This window comes from Gossypium arboreum, chromosome 12 (assembly GCF_025698485.1).
Source record: "Gossypium arboreum isolate Shixiya-1 chromosome 12, ASM2569848v2, whole genome shotgun sequence".
Classification (NCBI taxonomy): Eukaryota; Viridiplantae; Streptophyta; class Magnoliopsida; order Malvales; family Malvaceae; genus Gossypium; species Gossypium arboreum.
Window position 1 is genome coordinate 113,546,550 of NC_069081.1, and position 12,234 is coordinate 113,558,783.

At 35.5% G+C, this 12,234-nt stretch overlaps 1 non-coding gene across 1 annotated transcript; it reads right to left on the bottom strand.

Moving 5' to 3' along the window:
- Positions 1-280: 280 nt before the first annotated feature.
- On the bottom strand, positions 281-386 carry LOC128286095 (small nucleolar RNA R71). The gene has a single exon (XR_008276640.1). It is a non-coding gene; the product is annotated as a small nucleolar RNA R71 (small nucleolar RNA).
- Positions 387-12,234: the final 11,848 nt, after the last annotated feature.

Genomic DNA, 12,234 nt, shown 5'->3' on the forward strand with positions numbered 1-12,234 from the left:
ACTAAAGCCGAATACCATTCAGATGATCTAACAATTTGTTCAGTTCGATGGTTTGTAAGATGAATATCCAAATACTCATTTGGCTAACTTTTTGGAATTCTGCGATACTTTTAAGATAAATAGTGTTTCTGACGATGCCATTCAGCTACGGTTGTTTCCATTCTCATTGAGAAATAAGACTAAACAGTGGTTAAACTCCCTACCACGAGGTTCTATCACTACTTGGGAGCAAATGACCGAAAAGTTCTTATTAAAGTATTTTCCATCGGCTAAGACAACTAAGTTGAGGAATGATATCTCTTCCTTTGTGCAAATAGATTTAGAGACCTTATATGATGCATGGGAGAGGTATAAGAACTTATTAAGAAGGTGCCCTCACCATGGGTGTAACACCCCTTACCTGTACCCGATACCGGAACAGGATTCGAGGTATTATCGGATTTAAACGTAATCAAACATACAAAACCGAGCCATAAAATTTCATCCAAATTTAAAACTTTTCAATCACATGCAAATTGTCCCTTATAAGGGCCTAGAGGCCCCAAACATACATCGAAAGTTGTTTGGGACTAAACCGAGCACTTTCAGAAGCTATTTGAGACTTAGAAGAATTTTCTTGTTTTGAGGAGTCACACTGTAATAGCCCAATTTCAGTGAAATTGGAATAGTGGTTTCGGGACCACAAATCCGAGTCCGAAAAATGAAATTATTTAAATTTCATAAAATGATAGGTATTATGATAGGAATATTGCATGAAAATTTTTATCAAAAATTTTTATCAATTATGTGTCTAATTGCAAAAAGGATTAAATTGAATAAAATGTCAAAGTTGAATTCTAGTAGTTATAAGAATTAAATAGCTATAGAATTAAAAGTGAGAAGTCCTTATATGGCAATTAGATCATTGATGAAAAACATGTAGATATTTTTAATTAGTCATCCATGGAAAAATTGAAAAGGTTAAGGATTAAATTGGAAATTAAATTAAATAAAGTATGATAAATGATTAAATAGAATTAAACCCATTTTATATCTTCTTCTTCTTCATAAAATACATGTAAAACCTAGGAGAGAGAAATGAAATTTCTCAAGCTTGATTTGGTAAGTTCTATGTCTCATTTTTAGTAATTTTTATATTTTTGAAATCGGGAAAGTTAATTTCTTTATTTGAGTGATTAAATTGAAAGAAAAACAAAGTTTAGAAAATTACCCATGGATGAATATGCTGTAAATTGAAAGTTTTTGATAGAAAATGAAAGATTATTGATAGATAAATCATTTATACAAGGTGATTTTTAGTGAAAACATGTGTAGGAATTAAATTGCAAAGTAGTGAAATTCTTGAAAAAATTTCTGAAATTTATGAAATACATGTGCTGTAGAGTTATATTGGAATTTTGAATAAGCTTGGAATAAGAATTAAATTGCATGAATTTCAATTTCCGACCCTAGGGATGAAATTGGAATTGATTAAAAGTTTAGGGGCAAAATGGTACTTTTGCCTAAAATGTGAAATGAGCTTGATTGAATGTAAAAATCATAGAATTGATGATTAAATTTATTTATATAGATCCGGAAGTGACGAACAAAGAAAAAGATCGAGGGAAAGAAAAAGTTTCGGATTAGTAGATACGATCAATTGTCAAGGTAAGTTCGTATAACTAAATTAAGCATGTAAATGTGTTGAATTGATTGTTAAACTAGGTGCATCATGTCTTGTATTCGATAAGTACATGTAATGAACAATTATTGATTTGTGACTTATATAAATGATGAAATGGTGCATGAATCCGTTTGAATATTAATTTCCGATTGGACAGGTGATTACTGTAAATATGAGATCTTGCATATGTTGCAATAAAGATTGTCCCTAAAGGATAATCTTTTGATCTCATTATGAAAAGGAAATGTATCCCGTAAGGGTAATACTTGAAAATGACTTGTGTACCCAAATGGTACAACTTAAAAAGACTATGTACACTTTGTGTGTACACTTGGAAAGGTTAGGTATACTTTGTGTATACCATATGAAAAGGAAGGTATACTTTGTGTGTACCACTTGGAAAGGAATGTACAGCTCAAGTGTACAACTGGAAAAGGAAAAGTCCATCGGAAATTCAATAATTCAGCGGTAACGACATACATAGTGATAAAAAGAGAAATGGCATGATGAGCTCATCTATGTATTTTAGTATTTTTGGAAACTAATCAATTGGTTGAATGAATGTGTATAGGCCTTATTTGCTAATTGAATAAGTTAAAGGACATATGACTTAATGTGTAAATTACTTGATGAACATGAATGGTAAGTGTATTTTAGTTATATGAACTTACTAAGCAATATTGCTTACTAGGTTTATTTTTCCTATTTTATAATGCTCAAAGCTCGTGAAGATTGGATTTGGGGTCGAAGTTATCATCACACTATCAATCCCTTGATTTTGGTATAAATGTTAGACTTATTTTGATATAATGGCATGTATAGACTAATGTAGACAAGTATTACTTAAAAATGTTGGTTTGTAATCCAGCCATTGGAATGGCTAGTAATGTATGTTTTAATGATGATATGGTATGGTATTGTAACATGAGTTGTTTTTGGTTAATCAAGTTAAGTACAACCATCCATGAACATAAATTGTCAAATTTTATGTAAGAGTAAGTTTAGAAGCATGATTGAAATAGGAACATATCAATTTGAGTATTGGAAATTGGTTGAAGTGGATGGTATATACTTGTAAGTTTTCATGTAGGAAAATGGTTAAGCTTGGGTGAGAAATAGGGCTAGAAAATGGCCTTATTTCGTCCACACGGATAGCCCACGGGCGTGTGAAATGGCTGCGTGTCCCCTGTATCCTTAAATATGAAGTCAGGATAGTACACGGGCAAAAGACACGGCCGTATGTCTTGGTTGTGTGAGGGACACGAGTTTTGAGCATGGTCGTGTGTCAAAATCATGTGAAAATGGCTTAAAAATGGTGAAAAATCAGTTTACCACACGGCCTAGCCACATGGGCGTGTGCCCAGGCCGTGTGCCCCTCTGATGCTTAAGAAATTGCACGTTAGAATTCCACACGGGCTGGCCACACGGACATGCCCCAAGCCACACGGGCGTGTGCTCCTATCTTCAAGGATAAATTTCCAAAGTTGCCAGTTTTGTCCCGAACCACTGTTAAAGCATGTATTGGGCCCCGTAGGCCCGTATTAGGGACTTTTTGATGAAATTTGAAAAGTTTTGATTTGGAATGCAAATTTATGACTCAGATTTATATAAATGCTAGTGTATAAGTTCGATAATGCCTCGTAATCCTATTCCGGTGACAGATACGGGTTAGGGTATTACATTTAGTGGTATCAGAGTGACGGTTTAGCCGATTCTCAGACTAACGTAGTAAGTGTGAATTTAGCTATACATGCAATTATATAATTGATGATAGTGTGATATCTCCTGACCATTTTAAATGTGTTTTTCATATAGTAAATGTCTTCCAACCGAGCAAGAGCAGAATCCGAGAAAGCTGAGAGTACTTCTCAAGCTTCCGTACGACAAGCTACAAATGGTAGTAATAGTAGAAGGTCCGAATCAGAGGGCCAAAGTGAATATGATAAAGAGGTTTTCTTTGAAATGTTAGATAAACGGTTTCCTGAATATTTGAGAAGAAATTTTGTTGCTTTCCAACCAAAACCTCCCCTACCAAATACTCAGATTGTTCTTGAGAGACCATCGGGTACTGAAACTGTTAGAATTGATAAGGCTCCAGTGGATAAACTCAGAAAATATGGAGTTGAAGAATTTAGAGCTACAATTGAAGATGATCTAGAAAAAGCTGAATTCTGGCTGGAAAATACTACTCGAGTGTTGGACGAATTATCATGTACTCCAGCTGAATGCTTGAAATGTGCTGTATCTTTGTTAAAGGACACGGCTTATCACTGGTGGAAAACAGTAAGTTTAGTGGTTCCAAAAGAAAATATTACTTGGGAATTCTTTCAATTTGAATTCAGAAAGAAATATATTAGTCAAAGATTCCTAGATCAGAAAAGGAAAGAATTTTTAGAATTAAAGCAAGAGAACAGGACCGTTGTAGAATATGAAAGGGAGTTTGTTCGGTTAAGCCAATATGCTAATGAATGGGTCCAAACAGAGGCAGAAATGTGTAAACGTTTCGAGGAAGGATTAAATGAAAATATAAAATTACTGACTGGTATTTTAGAAATAAGAATGTAACACCCCTTAACCCTATCCCGTAGTCGAAACAGGATTATGGAGTATTACTGGTCACTACAGTTCGATTACAATTAATAGAGAAAGAAATACAATTCAGTTCATAAAATATATCTTAATGTTTCTTTAATGGACCTTCGAGACTTAAAATGTATGTTAAAACCAAACCAGGACTCAATCGAAAGCTTATAAAATTTTTCATAAAATTCTTAAATTTCCTTTTTATGAACAGTACCACACACCCGTATGGCATATGTGACACGCTCGTGTGGCCACACCGTGTGGCTCACACGGCTTGGACACACCCGTATCCTCTACCCGTGGAGCTTTCTGACTTTTTCCTATGAAGAAATTAATTTCACACGGCCAAGACACACGCCCGTCTGCTCAGTCCGTGTGGCAATCTATTTTGTAGCATTTTAGGTGCAGGGGACACACGGCCTAACAACATGCCCATGTGCAAGCCGTGTGTCTCACACGGTCTGGTCACATGCCCGTGTGCCAGTCCGTGTAGACTCAATAATGAGCCTGTCACACTTTACTAGTCAACCCTGCAAATTTTAATCTATAACCAATAAAAACCAATTCAAACACATTTTAAATATTATCCAATACTTAACTTTAAACATTTATCATGTATCATTATCAATTATCAAATTATTTATTTCACTATTACAATCATAATCCAAAATAACACACTTAAGACATCTTAGGTACATGCCATTATCAACAATTAACATGCTTTACCTTATTGAGCTCAGGATCAGTCTAAGATGCTGATTCAACGGTCTGACCTTAACCTAACCTGTGCACGGAAACAAACCATACGTTGAGTATGAACTCAGTGGTATTTCTATAACCCAAACACTTAATAACACAACGTACACTTAAAATCATATAGCGATCATAAATATTCAATCATTCATTTCATAGATAAATTCTTTATAACTCAATTAATCTTTTTCATCTATTAACTCGTTAGCTTTTCAAATTAATTCTCAAATCATCGAACATTAATATTTTCCATTCATATATCTTACTCATACTTTAGTTCACTATTCAAGATCTGTAAATAATATTTAACTATCACATTTCCTTTAATAATCTATTATATTTCAAGCCCAATATAAGTCAATATTTTTTAGTATCAATCAATTTATCATTATCATTCAATAATAATTAATTATTCAATAGCAATCGGTTATTCAATAACGGTCATTTATTCAGTAACAGTCAGTCTTTCAGTAATAGTCAATTATTCAGTACATTTATTTACCCCTATTAACATGACTCACACCTGGACGGATACACAGATCCAACCCACACACTGGGATAGCATATAGTGTTTCATTAGCCAAAGCAAGAATACACCATATCGATAATTGATGTGATGGCGGTACGAGGTACCTCATCGAACGAATTGAAATAATGTGATATGAATGAGAAGGTATAGAGTATGATAAACCGTAATTTATACATAATTTTACCCCATCCTTAACGCATTTTATGGATGATTTTTCCTTAGAATTAGTGAATTTGATGCTCCTAATGCTTGAATTTCATGTTTTATACTTAAGAGAGCATAGGAGAGTGAAAGGAACGAGAAACGGGCCAAAAAATGGAGAAAATGGGCTAAAGTACGAAATCAACACGGCCTGGACTTCCTCACACGGACAGCCCAAACGGCCACGTCAATCTGGAAGAATTGAAGCACAACTCATACGGGTGGAACACACGCCCATGCCATTCTAACAGGCTCGAACACAGCCTGAAATAATAGCACACGGGCGTGGCACACGGGCGTGTCCCTGCCGAGCCCAAGTTGAGTCCAATTCGAAAAAGGCCACTTTTGAGGTCTCATAGGCATTCCAAAGCCTATAAATACATTCTAGAAGAGGAGAAAAGAGGACACACAGAATAGGGAGTAAGGAATTACTTCAAGGAAGCCGATTGATTAATCTCAGAAGCCGGATTCATCATCAAGACTGAAGATCTCTCCTTAGTTCCCCTTCAGAAGTTTTGGGTTTTCTTTATGTTGTGTATTCTTTATTATTCTGAGATGGTTTCTTATTTAGTTATGAACTAAATTCCCTAAATACCTAAGGGGAATGAAACTTAAGATGAATCTTGTTATTATTTTCTGAATTGTATGATAAATATTTAACTTGTTTTAAATTATGTGTTCTTAATTCTTGTTTTGATATCCCAAGATACTGATTCAAGATAAACTCTTACTCAGAGGAGGAATAGACCCTGTCTAAGAGTACATTTGTCATAATTAAGTGGAGTTGATTGCGCGCCTAGACATAGGGTGACAAGATTTTGCCGAATTAGGGTGAAACCTAATAAGGGGATCCACAGATTGAGTTAATGCAGCCCTAGGGTGTTAATTAAAGAAATGTCTCAATTATTCAATCTAGGGATTAGACGTTATTATTCTTGACTAGGGATAATAACATAACTTAGGGATATCTACGGAACAAGTTCAATGAATAAATCGTCCGATTCAGAGCCAGAATAACAAGTACAGACTAGGTGGATTTTTCCTTAGGTATTGTCTTAATTCGATCGATTTTCCTAAAAGCAATTCCTTAATTCTGTTCTCTGTGAGTTCTTAGTTTAGATAATTAGTTAGTTAAAACAAAACCCCATTATTCTTAGGCTAGATAATAAAAAGACAGTCATTACTAGTACTTTTAGTTCCTTTGGGTTTGACAATCCGGTCTTGCTAAAACTATACTACTGTTCGATAGGTACACTTGCCTACATCGCGATAATAGTTAGTTTCAAGAATGATTACTTATAAATATTTAAAACCTATCACGAAATCACGCGATCAAGTTTTTGGCGCCGTTTCCAGGGAACTAAAATATTAGGAACACTCAATTTTTATTAGTTTAGCCATTTATTTTTCTTGCAATATATTTTTATTTTTAATTTTATTCTAATTTGCTAATTTTCTTTTTCCTTCTTCTGACAGGTTTTTATAGTTTATAACTAGAAGAAACCCGTCAGGGCCACTACTTTTTGACGAAAACATCGATCGCACAGTTAGCAGAAACCAAAGAGAAATAAGGCGAAGCTTAACATACACAGAGAATGAGCAAGAGGACGATACTCAACTCCCAACCGAAGAGATGACTGAAAACCAAGGCAATCAGCTACCTCCTGCAATTGCGGCTAATCAAAATCCTGCTCCATGCACTATGTATGATTATGCTAAACCTTCTTTAACAGGAATTGAATCGAGCATAGTTAGACCTGCTATAGCTGCAAATACTTTTGAATTGAAACCTAACACAATTCAAATGATACAACAGTTTGTTCAGTTGGATGGTTTGCAGGATAAAGATCACAACGCTCACTTAGCAAACTTTTTGGAACTATGCGATACATTTAAAATCAATGGCATTTCTAATGATGCCATACGTCTTCGGTTGTTCCCCTTTTCATTGAGGAACAAGGCTAAACAGTGGTTGGACTCGTTACCACAAGGGTCAATTACTACTTGGGAACATATGACCGAAAAATTTTTACTAAAATATTTTCCGCCGGCTAAAACGGCTAAATTATGTAATGATATCCCTTCTTGTGTGCAGATGGATTTAGAAACACTCTACGATGCATGGAAGAGATACAAGGACCTTTTGAGAAGGTGCCCCCACCATGCGTTACCGCTTTGGCTTCAGGTTCAAACATTCCATAACGGCCTGAATCCTTCGACTCGGCAAATGGTTGACGCAGCTGCTGGCGGAACCATCAATAATAAAACACCTGAAGATGCTTATGAGTTCATAAAGGAAATGTCACTGAATAACTATCAGTGGCAAGTTATGAGGACAAAGCCAACGAAAACAGCCGGTGTTTATAACGTCGATTCGGTCACCGTGCTCTTTAATCAGGTAGAACTCTTGAATAAAAAAATTGATAGTTCTCTACAGGTTTATCCACTAATGCAGTGCGAAACAAGTGGAGGTGGAACAAGCCATTCGAAATACCAACCTTATGGCCACAACATGGATAACGAGGAATTAAATTACATGGGTAATAATCCTCGACCTTAAAACAATCCATATAGTAACACTTATAATGAAGGTTGGAGGAACCATCCTAATTTCTCATGCAGAGGCCAAGGAAATCAGCGACCACCTCTGGGCTACCAACAACCACCCTATCAATAGAAAAAAAACCTGAACCTTGAAGAGATGCTCACAAAGCTTATCTCGGTATCAGAAACCCACTTTCTGAACACCGAAACAACACTTAAAAATCAACAAGCGTCAATCCAAAGGCTCCAAACTCAGATAGGCCAGCTTTCTAAACTAATCTCTGAACGATCACAAGGTAGTCTGCCAAGTAATACTGAACCTAACCCAAGGGAACAACTCAACGCAATTAATGTTCAAAATGAAGAAGAAGTCGTTGAGCCTGAGCCAGAACCGAGGCAAGAAATTATGGTAAGAAAAGGTAAAGGTGAGGTAGATTATAATAAAAACAAACCAGTGATTGTCGAATATAAACCTCGTGTGCCATACCCCAACGCGACAAGGAAAGACCACTCAGATGAACAATTTGGTAAATTCCTTAAACTCTTAAAAATATTACATATTAACTTACTGTTTATTGAAGCTCTATCGCAGATGCCAAACGCAATGAAATTTTTAAAGGAGCTTTTAGCAAATAAGCGGAAGTTGGACGAGGCATCGCATATGGAGCTAAAGCTATTCTCCAAAATAAACTACCCAATAAACTAAAAGATCCAGGAGTTTTACGATTCCTTGCTTAATTGGTAGTTTAGATGTTAATAATGCATTAGCTGATCTAGGGACTAGTATCAACGTCATGCCTTACAAAATGTTTAAGCAACTAGGTCTCGGGAAACCCAAATAGGCTAGGATGAGCATTCAATTACCAGATAAAACTATAAGACTCCCTAGGTGTATTATTGAAGATGTGCTAGTTAAAATCGATAAATTTATATTTCCCGTTGACTTTATTGTTCTAGACATAGAAGATGATAGCAACACTCCCTTAATTCTAGGAAGGCCCTTTTTAGCAACTACTAAAATGATCATTGATGTTGGCACAGGTGAACTCACACTCTGGGTGGGAGACGAAACAATCTCCCTTCAAGCTCGCAATTCTGGCAACACATCAAAAATTAAAGGTGATCGTTTAAACCATTCTACAAAAACTAACAATATGGTGCAACCTACTTTACAGGAAATGAGTCTGAAGGAAGCACATGAGCCATTCTCAAATAATAGTAGTGGACCTACTCATGAGGAACGAAGATTGCAAATAGAGGAGCTAGATGAATGGCGAACACATAAACCAAGAACACACGATAAACCAAAGCTGCGGCAAAACGAGCTCGATACCTTTTCGAATCAACTTAATGTTGGCGATAAAGTCTTATTAGATGCCACAGATCCTTACATTGTCACTGCCAGACCGGATGAAGAAACCCCTCTTACGATACTTAGTATTTTTCCATTCGGTACGGTCGAGGTGAGTCATCCCAAATTCGGTATTTTTAAGGTAAACAACACCTGTTTAAAACCCTATTTTGATGAGATTGATAGCAAGAATGAGTAGTATAAACTCCTCGAACCACCATGACCATTCAATGGAGAGGTAAGTCGAGTTTAGACTATAAATAAGCGCTTTTTGAGAGGCAACCCGAACACTAACAATATTAATTTCTTTAAATTTTGGTATTTAACACCTAACTTACTAATAGAAATCTTGAATACAGGTTTTTCCACAGAGACACAGCCAAGCACACGGGCGTGCTTAGGGCCGTTTGAAAACAGGGCAAAAGATTTCCCCAACACGGGCTATGATAAAACGCCACGGCCGTGTGACATGGCTGGGGTTGAACCTGCCAAAATAGCACGGGCATGCGGCACGCCCATGTGGAAAAACCGTGGGTGAACCTGTTAAAACAGCACGGGCGTGCGACACGCCCGTGTCTAGTGCCTATAGTCGAACCTCTTAAATTAACATGGGCGTGGACCTTGCATACACGAGCGTGGGAGAAGCGAACGAAGCTAGACACGGCCATTCGACAAGGCCCTGTGCACCCACACGCCCAAGGAACACAGGCGTGTACTAAATGTCAGACGCGCCCAAATAGGAAAAACACGAAACACACGGGAAAAAATTGCAGAACACGGGCGTGTTCTCTGGCCGTGTGGCCTAAAATCTATAAATACTATACACTATTCACTTTCTTCCCCATTCAAAAACCCTAACCCTAGCCACTGCAAGACCACACGGCCTCACTGCCACGCCCGTGTGCCGCTTCCCACTCCATTTTTTGACGCTCAATCTCTCTCCCTTAGCATTTATTTACTCCTTTCACTTCTATTTTACTTATTTCTAATACTTATTATCAACATAATCTTCATTTCTTTTGAACTATTTTTCATTTTGCTCATTATTCTATCATTTAAATTGTATTCTTAAGTTAGTTATCATACACTTCATGTTAAATCAAGTTCTTAGAAAAACACCTCAATTCACAAGGCATCTCGAGCATGCTTAGTATAACACCCCTAACCCGTATCCGTCACCGAAACAAGGTGGTAAGGCATTACTGAATTAAAACACAATCTCAAATGAACACATGCATATATATATATATATATATATATATATATATATGTATAATTAATCACAAACGTAAGTCTCAAAGGTTAATTAAAACTTATTTCATAAATTAATACTACTTTTAAATTAGAACATTTCACCTCATGTATATGTGAATAATCGATTACCCACATGAAACAACAATATTAAATATAATCTATATATTGCATTATACCCATTCACTACTTACACTTATTTACTAAGTTCCTATAACCATATGTATAGAGGTAATACGCACTCATAATCATAAAAAAAAAAACTTTACATACATACACGGTATGCAAAAACCAAAAATAACATAACAAGTCCAATTATCACGTACGCATGTCTCAACCTAATTCATAAATAAACTTCAAAATTTGTAATAATTCAATGTCTTTAATAATGGAATATTTGACTGAATGTGTATACTATTAAAACAAGTCAAATGTATATTATGATTACTCCCTTAATATAGACTTAATATAAAACAAAACATTTATATTTAACTTATTCATCATAAATGCATGCAAGATGCGCATTTACCCAAAAGCTTTTAAACATCAATTTTATATAACAATTAATCAACTAGGTTAATCATGAATTACATACATTATTAGCCACCTATTAATCAAACTAACCAAGCTAGAACATAACCACCCATCATTGAAACAATGCCGTATTTAATGTTCTCCATCACACATTAATAAACATACTAAACGCACGTCGAGCTAATGCACTTCCATGGCCGAATCCTAATGTTTAAATAGTCACTTACACATCCAAATTTCCAACATCAATTACTAATAGACAAGTTCATTAAGCATTTGACTAAGAATTTACACAACCTAGTTTAAAATAATACGCAAGCCATTATCAAAACATATGGTGCTTATCACATATATTATGCATTTAAGGCACACAACTAAGTAATCGAGATTAATATAAGTTTTACCTATCATAACCGAACACTAATATATTAATTTAGCCATTTTCGTTTGGCTTATATACACAACCAAAATAAATCCAACCTTTCAAAAACATAAACCAACTTATACATGCCATAATTCAAGTTTGACTTATAAAGGTATCAAAATAGCTGATAGTGTGATGAACTTGGCTGACGGCCTCTGAGCTTGTAGCTTGACTCCAAATCTATAAAATAAAGACAAATATACACACAGTAAGCTACTAAAGCTTAGTAAGTCATAAGCAATTAAACAAGCTGATAATATAATTAATTTAATTTAATCAAATTTCAATATCATTAACAAGCTTACTCTCCACTTATATCTTCAATAACAATATACCAAGCACACATATATTTATTACCTTAGCCGAATATTCACAAGTTAAGTAATAAAACCACTGCTCAA